Source organism: Chenopodium album, chromosome 13 (assembly GCF_948465745.1).
Source record: "Chenopodium album chromosome 13, dcCheAlbu1.1, whole genome shotgun sequence".
Classification (NCBI taxonomy): domain Eukaryota; kingdom Viridiplantae; phylum Streptophyta; class Magnoliopsida; order Caryophyllales; family Amaranthaceae; genus Chenopodium; species Chenopodium album.
The window spans coordinates 29,706,656-29,718,071 of NC_137846.1; the positions used below are offsets into that span (position 1 = coordinate 29,706,656).

The 11,416-nt window shown below is 38.4% G+C and overlaps 1 non-coding gene across 1 annotated transcript; it reads left to right on the top strand.

Moving 5' to 3' along the window:
• Window positions 1-6,984: 6,984 nt before the first annotated feature.
• On the top strand, window positions 6,985-7,090 carry LOC145577143 (small nucleolar RNA R71). The gene has a single exon (XR_014098630.1). It is a non-coding gene; the product is annotated as a small nucleolar RNA R71 (small nucleolar RNA).
• Window positions 7,091-11,416: the final 4,326 nt, after the last annotated feature.

The following is an 11,416-nucleotide window of genomic DNA, read 5'->3' on the forward strand; positions in this document are numbered from 1 at the left end:
ATGTGCCGGGTAGATACATTGTTCCGCATCTGCGGCCCAAGGAAACTTGAAGTAAGAACATAGTTGAGAATCCGTCAATGAGTGATCATGATTGAAAAGTCGGAAAGTCAAAATCCTTGAGGAACTGTCACTCGATTCTTGGACTACTTCAAGAGAAGAAAGAAATTCAAAGGTCACCCTAGCATAAGTAGGGGCGCTCAAATCCAAGAACTCTAAAAGATGAAGGCCCTTTGCCATAAGCCGAACGTCCTCACCTATGCCGAGAAACTTGGTTGTTGCTTGATCGTAAAATCTTGTTGGTCTAAGCTTTCTCTTGGATAGACGCTTGAAACGATCCCAATGTGATTCTTTAGAAAACTCAATGCCGTATGTCTCTTCTACCTCGGGTGGAGGTGGAACAACATGCCTTGGTTTGCTAGAACTTGATCTTGCCCGCTTCTTGTGACGGATTGGAGCCATCTACAAGAAGTAGAACAACTCATGAGCAAATCTTACATTTGTCATATTTCAATAATAAGCATAAGTAATTGCTCAAGAATCAAGCACAAAAGCAATTATCTCAAAGTAGAAACAAGTAAGAGACCAAATCATGAGATGGCTACATATGAACAAAATGCCATTAATATAGAATCATAAATTTGAAACAAGTAAGCATGGATTAAAGGAAAAAATGAACATAAGAGACCAAATCATGAATCATATTGAGCAAAATAACCTCAAACATTGAATTATCAAAGCAATAAAACCATTATAAAGAATACCCATGAGAGAGAAAATGACCAACAATGGTGAATCAAGGAATCAAGCAAATTATACAAAATCATCATGAAAAAGCTTCATTTTAACACTCAATGATATCATTCAACACAAATTACAAGTTAAAAGAACCAACAATGGAGTTCTACCATGAAAGCAAAAACAAGGTTTCAAGCTTGAACAATGAGGAAGAAGATGACTAGAAAATAAGAAATTATACCTCAATGTAGCCTTGAATTACTTACAAATTGCCCAAAAAGAAGATTTAAGAACAAATAGAACACCCAAAGATAAGTTCCAAACCTCAACACAAATCCTCAAAATTTTGAAAATAAACCCAAAATTTTCGAATTTTTGGTTCGAAAATCTGGAATTTTTCTTGTAAAATTCGAAAATGAGACGAGTTAAATGCAATTTGATGTTAGAATGAGAATAAAAGAGGTGAAATTGATATGCTTTTGCAAGAAAAATAATAGGGTTTGATGAGAGAATAGAGTTGTGAAAGTTGGGGAAAAAATCGAGGAGAGAGAAAGGAGAAATAAGGTGATGCGCTTGGGGTTATAAGGGGGCTGGCGCGCGCCAGGTTGCTGCGGCTGGTGCGTGCGCACCAGCGCAGGGGCTGTTCTTGCGTTGGCCGGCGACAAATGGTAAAAACCCCTGCCTACCTGGTGCGTGCGCGCAGGCAGGGGGTGCATGCGCACCAGGTAGGGCTAGTTTTGTTCAAAAATTCAGGCCAAACTCTGACCCCTATGGTGCGCGCGCGCAGGGATGGGGTGCGTGTGCACCAAGGGGGTACGGGGATGGTTAAAATACCGTCAATTTTTGCCAAAGTAAGTGAAAAATTTTTGACCCCTTTGGTGCGCGTGCACCAAGCAAGAATATTTCAGCCATGAATATACTCTCGTGTTTGCATAAAGAGATATTTGAAAGCGCATTCGAAAAAAAGAGAAGAATATCAATAAAAATGCAAACATGAGAGCATAAAACCCCAACAATATTCCACCTAAACTTCACCAAACCTCGAGAAAGCCTGAAATAACACCAAAATTGTTGGAAATTTTCTCCGAACCAATCTCATGGTTCCTAAAATCAAGAAAACAAATAAAAAGAAAGCGAAATAAGAAAAATCTCAAGGATAAAAGAAATATAGAAAAATGTAAAATCAAAAGAAAAAGGTTAGAAAATCAAGTTCCCTCCCGAGTAGCGCTTGTTTAATGTCACAGCTCGACGTCCTCCACCAATTAAGGTGGTTGTTGAAAAAGCAATGTGTGAAGAAGGCCAACAAAAGCACCGTCAAAATACTTCTTGAGACGATGGCCATTGACCTTAAATGGAGAAGAAGAATCCATCATTGAGACCTCTACAACACCACTTGGAAAAACATTCTTGACCAAATAGAGACCGCTCCATCTTGACATGAGCTTTCCGGGAAACAACTTCATTTTTGAATTGTAGAGAAGAACCTTATCGCCAACACAAAAATCTTTCTTCTCAATAAGCTTGTCATGTGTTTCCTTGGAATGAGCTTTATACACACTAGCACAATCATAAGCATCAAACCGAAGCTCCTCTAACTCTTGAAGATCTAACCACCTTTTCTCCCCCGCACTTGCCAAGTCAAAGTTTATCTTCTTGATTGCCCACAAAGCACGGTGTTCAATTTCAACCGGGAGATGGCATGAATTACCGTAGACTAGGCGGTATGGAGTGGTACCTATGGGGGTCTTAAAAGCTGTTCGATAGGCCCAAAGAGCATCATCCAACTTATTCGACCAATCCTTTCGATGTCTCGCAACTGTCTTTTCAAGAATAAGTTTGATTTGACGATTAGGGACTTCCACTTGACCGCTCGATTGAGGATGATATGGGAGGCCGAATCTTTGATGGACCCCATGCTTTCTCAACATCTTTTGAAAGGCATGGTGAATAAAATGAGAACCGTTGTCGCTTATCACCGCCTTGGGAACCCCAAATCTTGGAAAGATTATCTTCTTAAACAACTTCATAACCACCTTGTGGTCATTAGTTAGGGAGGCAATGGCCTCAACCCACTTAGACACGTAATCGACCGCCACAAGAATATATTGATTTCCGAAAGATGAGGGGAATGGTCCCATAAAATCAATACCCCACACATCAAACACTTCCAACTCAAGTATGGGTTGTTGAGGCATTTCATTTCTCTTGGAGATGTTCCCAACTCTTTGACATCGGTCACATGTCTTGACAAAGCCCCATGAATCATTAAAGAGATGTGGCCACCATAATCCGCATTGAAGGACCTTAGTGGCGGTCTTAGAGACACCCATATGGCCCTCGCTTGGATCCGAATGGCACATTTTCAAGACACTAGGCACTTCTTCATTTGGCACACAACGTCTAAGTAAACCATCGACCCCACGCTTGTATAAGATGGGATCATCCCACACATAATGTCTTGCCTCTCTCTTGAGCTTCTTTATTTGATTCTTAGAAAAGGAAGGAGGAAACTCCCCACATGCGAGAAAGTTCACTAAATCGGCAAACCATGGGAGTTCCCTTGCTTCAATAGCATACAAGAAATCATCAAGCATTCTATCCTCAATTGGAGAACCATCATCTTGAATTTGAAAATCTTCCAAACGAGAAAGATGATTCACCACAACATTTTCCGCTCCTCTTTTATCCTTAATCTCAATGTCAAAGGTTTGGAGCTCAAGAACCCACCGAATCAACCTTGGCTTGGACTCTTTCTTGGCAAAAAGATACTTGAGAGCCGCATGATCCGTGAAGATAATGGTTTTGGAACCCAATAGATAACAACGGAACTTCTCAAAAGCATGAACTATAGCAAAAAATTCTTTCACCGTTGCAGTGTAATTCCGTTGAGCTCCATTTAGAGTCTTGGACATATAATAGATCACATGAAGTTTCTTCTCCACTCTTTGACCCAAGACACCTCCTATTGCCGAATCACTTGCATCACACATCAATTAAAATGGTAAACCCCATCTTGGAACTTGAACAATAGGAGTAGATATAAGAGCTTTCTTCAACTTATTGAATGCCTCTAAACACTTATCATCAAACACAAAGTCGGCGTCTTTTTGAAGAAGGTCATTAAGAGGCTTTGCAATGAGCGAGAAATCCTTGATGAATCTTCTATAAAACCTGGCATGCCCTAAGAAAGATCTCACTCCCTTTACGTTCACCGGAGGTGGAAGCTTTTCAATGACTTCAATTTTAGCTTTATCCACCACTATCCTCTTATGAGAGATCTTGTGGCCAAGGACTATGCCTTCCTCCACCATGAAGTGACATTTTTCCCAATTCAAGACCAAGTTCACCTTCTCACACCTTGCAAGACATTTTCCAAGGTTTTCAAGGCATGCCTCAAATGAAACACCTCCTACGGAGAAGTCGTCCATAAAAACCTCAATCTCCTCTTCCAACATATCTCCAAATATACTCATCATGCATCTTTGAAATGTCGCGGGAGCATTGCAAAGGCCGAATGACATTCTCCTATAAGCAAATATACCATATGGAAAAGTAAAGGTTGTTTTCTCTTGGTCATCCGGGTGGATAGGGATTTGGAAAATTCCCGAATAACCATCAAGAAAACAATAGAACTTGTGCCTTGTTAGTCTTTCAAGCATTTGATCAATGAAAGGAAGGGGTAAATTGTCTTTCTTTGTTGATGTGTTTAGACGTCTATAGTCTATACACATCCTCCATCCTATGACCGTCCTCGTCGGAATGAGCTCACCTTTCTCATTCTGAACGACAGTCATACCTCCCTTCTTTGGGACAACGTGAACGGGAGAAACCCACCTAGAACTAGAAATGGGGAATATGATTCCCGCATCCAAAAGTTTGGTGATCTCCTTTTTCATTACCTCTCCCATTTGGGGTGTAGCTTTCGTTGCCTCTCAATAGAAGGTAAAGCACCCTCCTCAAGAGTTATGTGATGTGTACATGAAGCGGGGCTTATACCTTTGAGGTCATCAATGGTATAACCCAAAGCACTTCGGTGCTTTTTCAAAACACCACACAACTTTTGAGCTTGATTCTCACTCAAAGAAGAGGTTTAAGCTCAACCATTGGAGCACCTTTACCTTCCTTCGATGTTGCCACTTGCAACGCTTCTTGGCTAGAAATGCTCAAACACATTTGCTCTTCAACATCCTCAAAGCTTCCATTGAGCAAATCTTCATACAAACCCATCTCCTTGTTTGGAGTACCTATCTTCTCCTTATTCAACAAAACATTCTCAAGAACATCGTTAGAAGTGAGAAATTTCTCATGCATAGAAGACACAACACGATCGAGAGAATCAATTAACATACAATTTTCTAAAGAAGAACTTGGATACTTCATGCTATCATTCTAATCAAATTCTATCACTTCATCCCCTACTTTGAGCGAAATTTTAGCACTTTTCACATCTATCGAAGCACCCGAAGTAGAAAGGAATGGTCTCCCTATGATGACGGGGATATTAGCATCTTCATCCATCTCAAGCACAACAAAATCCACCGGAATAACAAATTTCCCGACCCTTAAAGGAACATCCTCTACCTTACCCTTAGGGAACTTAATTAACCTATCGGCCAATTGCAAAGTGATGTTAGTAGGTAAGAGTTCTCCTAGCTCAAGTCTTTGGTACACCGAGTATGGCATAAGGCTAACACTAGCTCCTAGGTCACACAATGCATTTTCAATTTGCATTTTATAAATGGCACAAGGGATAGAAAAGTTTTCGGGGTCTTTTAGCTTAGGTGGCATCTTGTTCATTATGATAGCACTACAATTCTCGGTCAAGTTCACCGTCTCTACACCATCACATGTCCTCCTACCACTCAAAATGTCTTTGAGGAATTTTGCGTAGTTGGGCATTTGGGTGGTAGAGAAAAGTGAAGTTGCTTAAGCATGTCTATGAATCTTCCAAATTGCTCATCTAACTTGTGTCTCATGAATTTTTGTGGATAAGGAAGCTTGGGTTTCACAATCTCTTTCTCCACTTTCACCTAACTAGGCTTCACAATCTCAACCTCACGCAAAGATGCACCATCTCTCTCATCTTCAACCAAAGCCCCTTTTGTGCCCTCTTTAGTCTTACTCATCCTAGGCAAACTATCCTCAAGAATCTTACCACTCCTTGTGACAATAGCATTAACCGGTCTCTTAGGATCTAGGCCTTGGGAAGGTAAAGAAGAAGGACTAGCATGGTCTTTCAAAGCATTAGCAAGTTGAGAAATTTGATTTTCAAGAATCTTATTATGAGTCATCATTTCATTAAATTTTTTATCACTTACAGTCATGTTAGTGTTCAACAACTTTGTTTGATTTTCAATGATTTCTTCCAAATTTGTTCTATGTGAAGAAGAAGAGGATTGAACATAGGAATTATCATTTTGGGCCTTTGGAGCAAATCCGAGTGGAGGGCCTCTTTGAGCATTGTTTTGAAAATTGCCTCTACCTTGATTGTTCCAATTACCCCTACTTTGATTTTGACCATAACCTTGATTATGGTTACCACTACCTTGATTATGATTCCCATACCTTGGTTTGGATTACCATAATTTTGGCAACTATAACCTTGATTGTTATAATTACCTCGAGAACCTTGGTTTCTATAACCACCACCTTGGTTATAGTTGTCAAAATTGCCATGATTGTTGTAGTTCCTATTCCATTGACCTCTTTGAATCTCAAACCTAGAATCATGATTATTTGACACATAGTTCACATGCTCATTCACATTTCCATCTTGATCATCACAAACATCCATACATGCATGAGGGCAACTAGAAACATCATGCTCATACGACCCACAATCATCACAAAACAAGCATCCACTAGGCATGTTACTAGAAGAAGGAAGGGGTTGAGAATTAGAAGACGTACCTCTCCCCTTAGTTTGGGAGGGAAGACTTGAAACTTGGTAGGTAGCCCTTTCCAACTTTTCCTTGATAGCGGACATCTCCTTCCCCTAGTTTGTCATTTGAGAGGATAAATTGTTGATTTCATTTAGATGATCAACCGAGTACACCGAAGTGCTACTTGCTAGTTGACTCTCTTTCTCCATCTTGCCAATCTCTATAATACCTCACTACGTCCTCAATTATTTCCACCATTTCCTCTTCCGTTTTATTCATGATAGGACCTCCGGCTCCTCCATCTAAACATGATTTTCCTTGAGGGCTAAGGCCTCCATAGAAGATTTGAATGATTTGATAGGTTGGAATTCCGTCATGAGGACATTCTCTTTGATACTCCTTATATCTCTCCCATGCTTCATAGAGGCTCTCATTTGGCTTTTGCTTGAAACCTTGAATCAAAGCTCTAGCCTCCGCCGTTTTCTTTTGAGGATAGAAACGGGATAGAAATTCCTTGGTGACCTCGTCCCATGTCCTTAGAGAATTCGACTTAACCTCCTTGTCTAGCCATTCCAAGGTACGACCTATGAGAGAAAAGGGAAAGAGCTTGAGGCGGATGAATTCTTGGGAAATTCCGTTCACCTTGATAGTATTGCAATACTTCTCGAACTCCTTGAGAGGTTTAGTGGGCTTTCATGCTTGGCCCCACTAAATTGTCGCCTCTCTATCAAAGTGATCATTGCCGGTCTTATTTCAAAGTCATTTGCCGGTGTTGTAGGTGGAGCAATCCCACTCTCAAATCTATATGCATCGAGAATCCCCAATTCTTTCAATGCCACTCTCGGATTTTCTCCCATTCTTGCTTGTTCTTCTTGTTGTAGCTCTTCTTCACTTGAAATGCTAGGGCTCAAAGATCCTCTAGCACTCCTCAACCTTGCAATAGTTCTCTCAATTTCTGGATCAAATGGCACTAGTGAATGATCACGTGCTCTATGCATAAAATCTCAAAAGAAATAGTTAGTAGCACGGCTATAAATGTAGCCTAAAAGAAAATCTTTTTGTATTTTCAATTAATGGTGAAATAGACTCAATAACTATAACAAAGCACCAATATCACTCCCCGGCAACGGCGCCATTTTTGACACGAGGAAAATGTAGGTCGTTCTCTACCCTTTCCTAGAGCTAAATAAAATTTATAAACACTCGACCAACCTAATATGAGTATATGGTAAGTCAAGGGTCGAACCCAAGGGAATGAATAGGTGTAAGTTATAGCCTAGGTCAAGCTACTTCGAAGTTTGTGGGAAGATGCGGTTGGTAACTAAGGTATCAAGAAATCTAGATGAATCGAGAAATTCAATATACTAAACACTAGGGATATAGATTCCACATGCAAGCTCAATGATTATGCTAATTGAAGGATCACTCAATCAATTCAAACATTGCAAAGGACAAACAATAGTTACAATCAAAGGAATTCAAGTGCTATCTCCTATAAGCCAAGCTAGGGTTCACTATGAATGGCTAGCTAGGAAAATCACAATCAAATTCAATAAATTAAAGCAATTCTCAAATCAAGGGTTCATGTCATTGAAATTTGCAATGCAATCTAGATTAATCTTATAGGTTGATCACTCCTAATCTAATTAATCACATGCACAACTATGTCAATCAATTTAATTACACCATTCAAATCAATTTAGCATCATCAACTAGCAAAAATCATCAATCAAGCATGCTTCCCCTTCTCCCTAGCAACTAATCTACTCACTAAACATGGTGAAATTAAGAAACAAAACAAATTCAATCAAATTCATATTCATTTAAAGCTAAATCAAAGAAAATCAATCAATCAACAAATTTTAAAACAAGGAATGTAATCTCAATCAAATCTAAAAAAAACTAGAAGGAATTGCATTAAAAGTAAATCAAGGGAAAGAAATCTTACAAACATTCATTGAATTGAAGAAGGAATTTCAAGATCAAATTAAAATCTAAGATCAAATTCAAGTACAAACAAGTAAATCTTAAGCTTCTCTCTCTACTATTTCTGGAAAAATTCTCTCTCTAGTACAAAGTAAAGTCGTCCTCCAAAAAGAAAGTCAAAAGCTATAAATAAGAAAAATCGAGCGAGGAGGGCCGCACAGGCCGTGCGCACGCACAGCCCAGCCGCGCGCGCGCACAGCTGGGTCTACGCGCACGCACCCCTGTGCCGCGCGCGCGCACCCCTGTGCGATGCACTAGGCTTTGGCTCCTTCGATTGCCTGCCATCCTCATTTTGGGAACATGGCAGTCCCAAAATGAACAAATTGACTTGATTATTCACCTACAAAACACAAATAAAACAAAGAGAGGAAGCGTAGCAAGGTAAAACTAAAACTAAAATTATGAATTATCAACTAAAAATATGAAAACCTCGTAAAAACCAATCGAGAACTAAAGTGAATTATAAAAATGGAAAATCAAATAAAACTAAAAGAATTATATGAAAATGATGAAAGAAAATAAAGAAAATGAACCTAAATCTTATTCTTTTGAGCGCCATAAACGACGCTCATCATATACTCGTATTAGGTTAGTTCAGGTTGTATAAATTTTATTTGATCTAGGGATAGGCATTTGACGACGTGTTTATTCCCTTCTCAGTTACAATACTTGTAGGGTCAGACAAAATATGTTCAAAGCTTATATATAAAAATAAAAATCAACCTTTGCCCTCATTAGACAGTATATATAAATTTACGAAAGAACATCTAACCATACGACAAAATCTTATACGCATGGGCATTACAAACAATGACCCTTACAAAAAAAAGTATAAACTAAGGTAAATTAAATTATACAAAGTCATAAAATTAACGTGGTTAAAGTAAAAAAAAACTATGTGAAATCATACAACATAAAGTTGACTTGGTTAAGAGTAAAAATTATTCCCTTAGCCGGGCAACCTTAAAAAGTATAAAAGTATAAACTTTAAACTATCTTACCCTATTAAAACACAAATTTATATTTATTACGGTCGTATTATTTCACTATTGGTGATTATACATCCAAAATTGACAAAAAAGTAATAAAATTAGATTGAAACAAGTAAAATATCAAAAAAAAAAAAAAAGAAATAATAAAAATAAAAAAGGAAACAAGATCCTATTTTTACGCTGGATCTTCATGTTGCTTTACACCAACATACCTTGCAAAGACTATTTCACTTACTATTCAACATAATAATGGGCAATTATACGAAACAGTCATACATTCTTTTTGACGAAACAATTATACATTCATATCCTAACGTAAACCATAAGTATCTTCCTTTTACTCTCATCCATACAAAACTTAGATAAATATCGATGGGTTTGGTCCGAACTTATATTTATCGGATCAACTACTAATTGCGAGACAAAAAGGCAATATTATTTTGGTCTGTGGTAAAAAAAAAAAGTGTATATCAAGGGAGGTCCTTATGACATGTAGTACTTTTCAGGTGTGACAAACTTTATTGCAGGAAAATGAGTATTTGTCGTTTCCCTACCTCGGTTGGGCATGAGTATTTGGAGTAGTGGACTTTATAGATAAGCTGACCAAATAATTGAGTATTGCCCAAATTGCAAAAATCACTAGATAAAATAAAAAAGTATTTTAACACTATAAGTGAACATACCAATATACTTACTATACTTTAAAGGGTTAAACAATACTTGTTTATAACAAAAATAACATATTCCCCTGATGAGACAAAAATATTGTACTTTTATACTATACGATTGTTATATGTTTAAAAAAAATACGGTATAACGTATCCACTTTTTCCTATAAAAATAAGATTACCCTTATCCAAATATCCATTCACCACTTATTTCTTATCTTCGTCTATCTCCCTCCTTACCCGAAAAACCAAACAAAATTACCATTAATTTCGGCCACCATGTTACAAGATAACAAGGAAGATTAGCTGATGCGTATCATTTATGGCACTCATTTAGTAGCAATTTTAGGATGTTTTTATTTTCTTTTATAGTTTATCTCGTTGAATAATGCTTTAGTTTCATTCTTTTATGCTTTAGTTTCTTCGTTTCCCTTATTTTGTGATTTCTTGCATTTTAAGGGTATTTTCATCTTTACTATTTTACTTGCTCTACTTTCTTTCATTATAGGACTTGCTTGGGCCTCGAGATTCATTTTGGAAGGTTCTCTAAGTCTTTTGGATGCTCGGGACAAGGTCTTATATTATTTGGTTGGAAAGTATGAAAGATAAGAGACAAACTCCCACTCTTGGCTCTAACGCTCTCGTGCATCACCATCATCGCATGTCTTGGTCATGAACACGCAAAAATGGAGTTTTCAAGGCTGCCCTCCTCGCGAGCATCACATGAGAGTGTCAATTTTGGGGATGCTTGGGCGTGCTAGGCTTGATGCATCACACAAGGCGCCACGAGCTAGCAACAAGGGAAGGAAGGTGCCACATGCTAGCACAGGGGTGCGTGCGCACAGACCCACCTATGCGTGCGTGCAGACCCCCCTGTGCGTGCGCACATGAGCTGCTGTGCATGCGCACCACTGCTCCCTGTCCCCTTTTCTTTCTCTTGCTATAAATACCTTTGACCTTTCCTTTTTAGGGGATGCCGTTTTTTCTAGTACTTGAGAATATTTTTCAGATTTAGTAGAGAGAGAAAGTAGAGAGAGAAAAACATGAATACTTGATTTGTATTTCAAATTACTTCAATTAAGCTTGGATTTCTTCCTTAATCAATGATAGTTAGTGAGATTTTCTTCCCTTGATTCTACTCTTTGCTTGATTT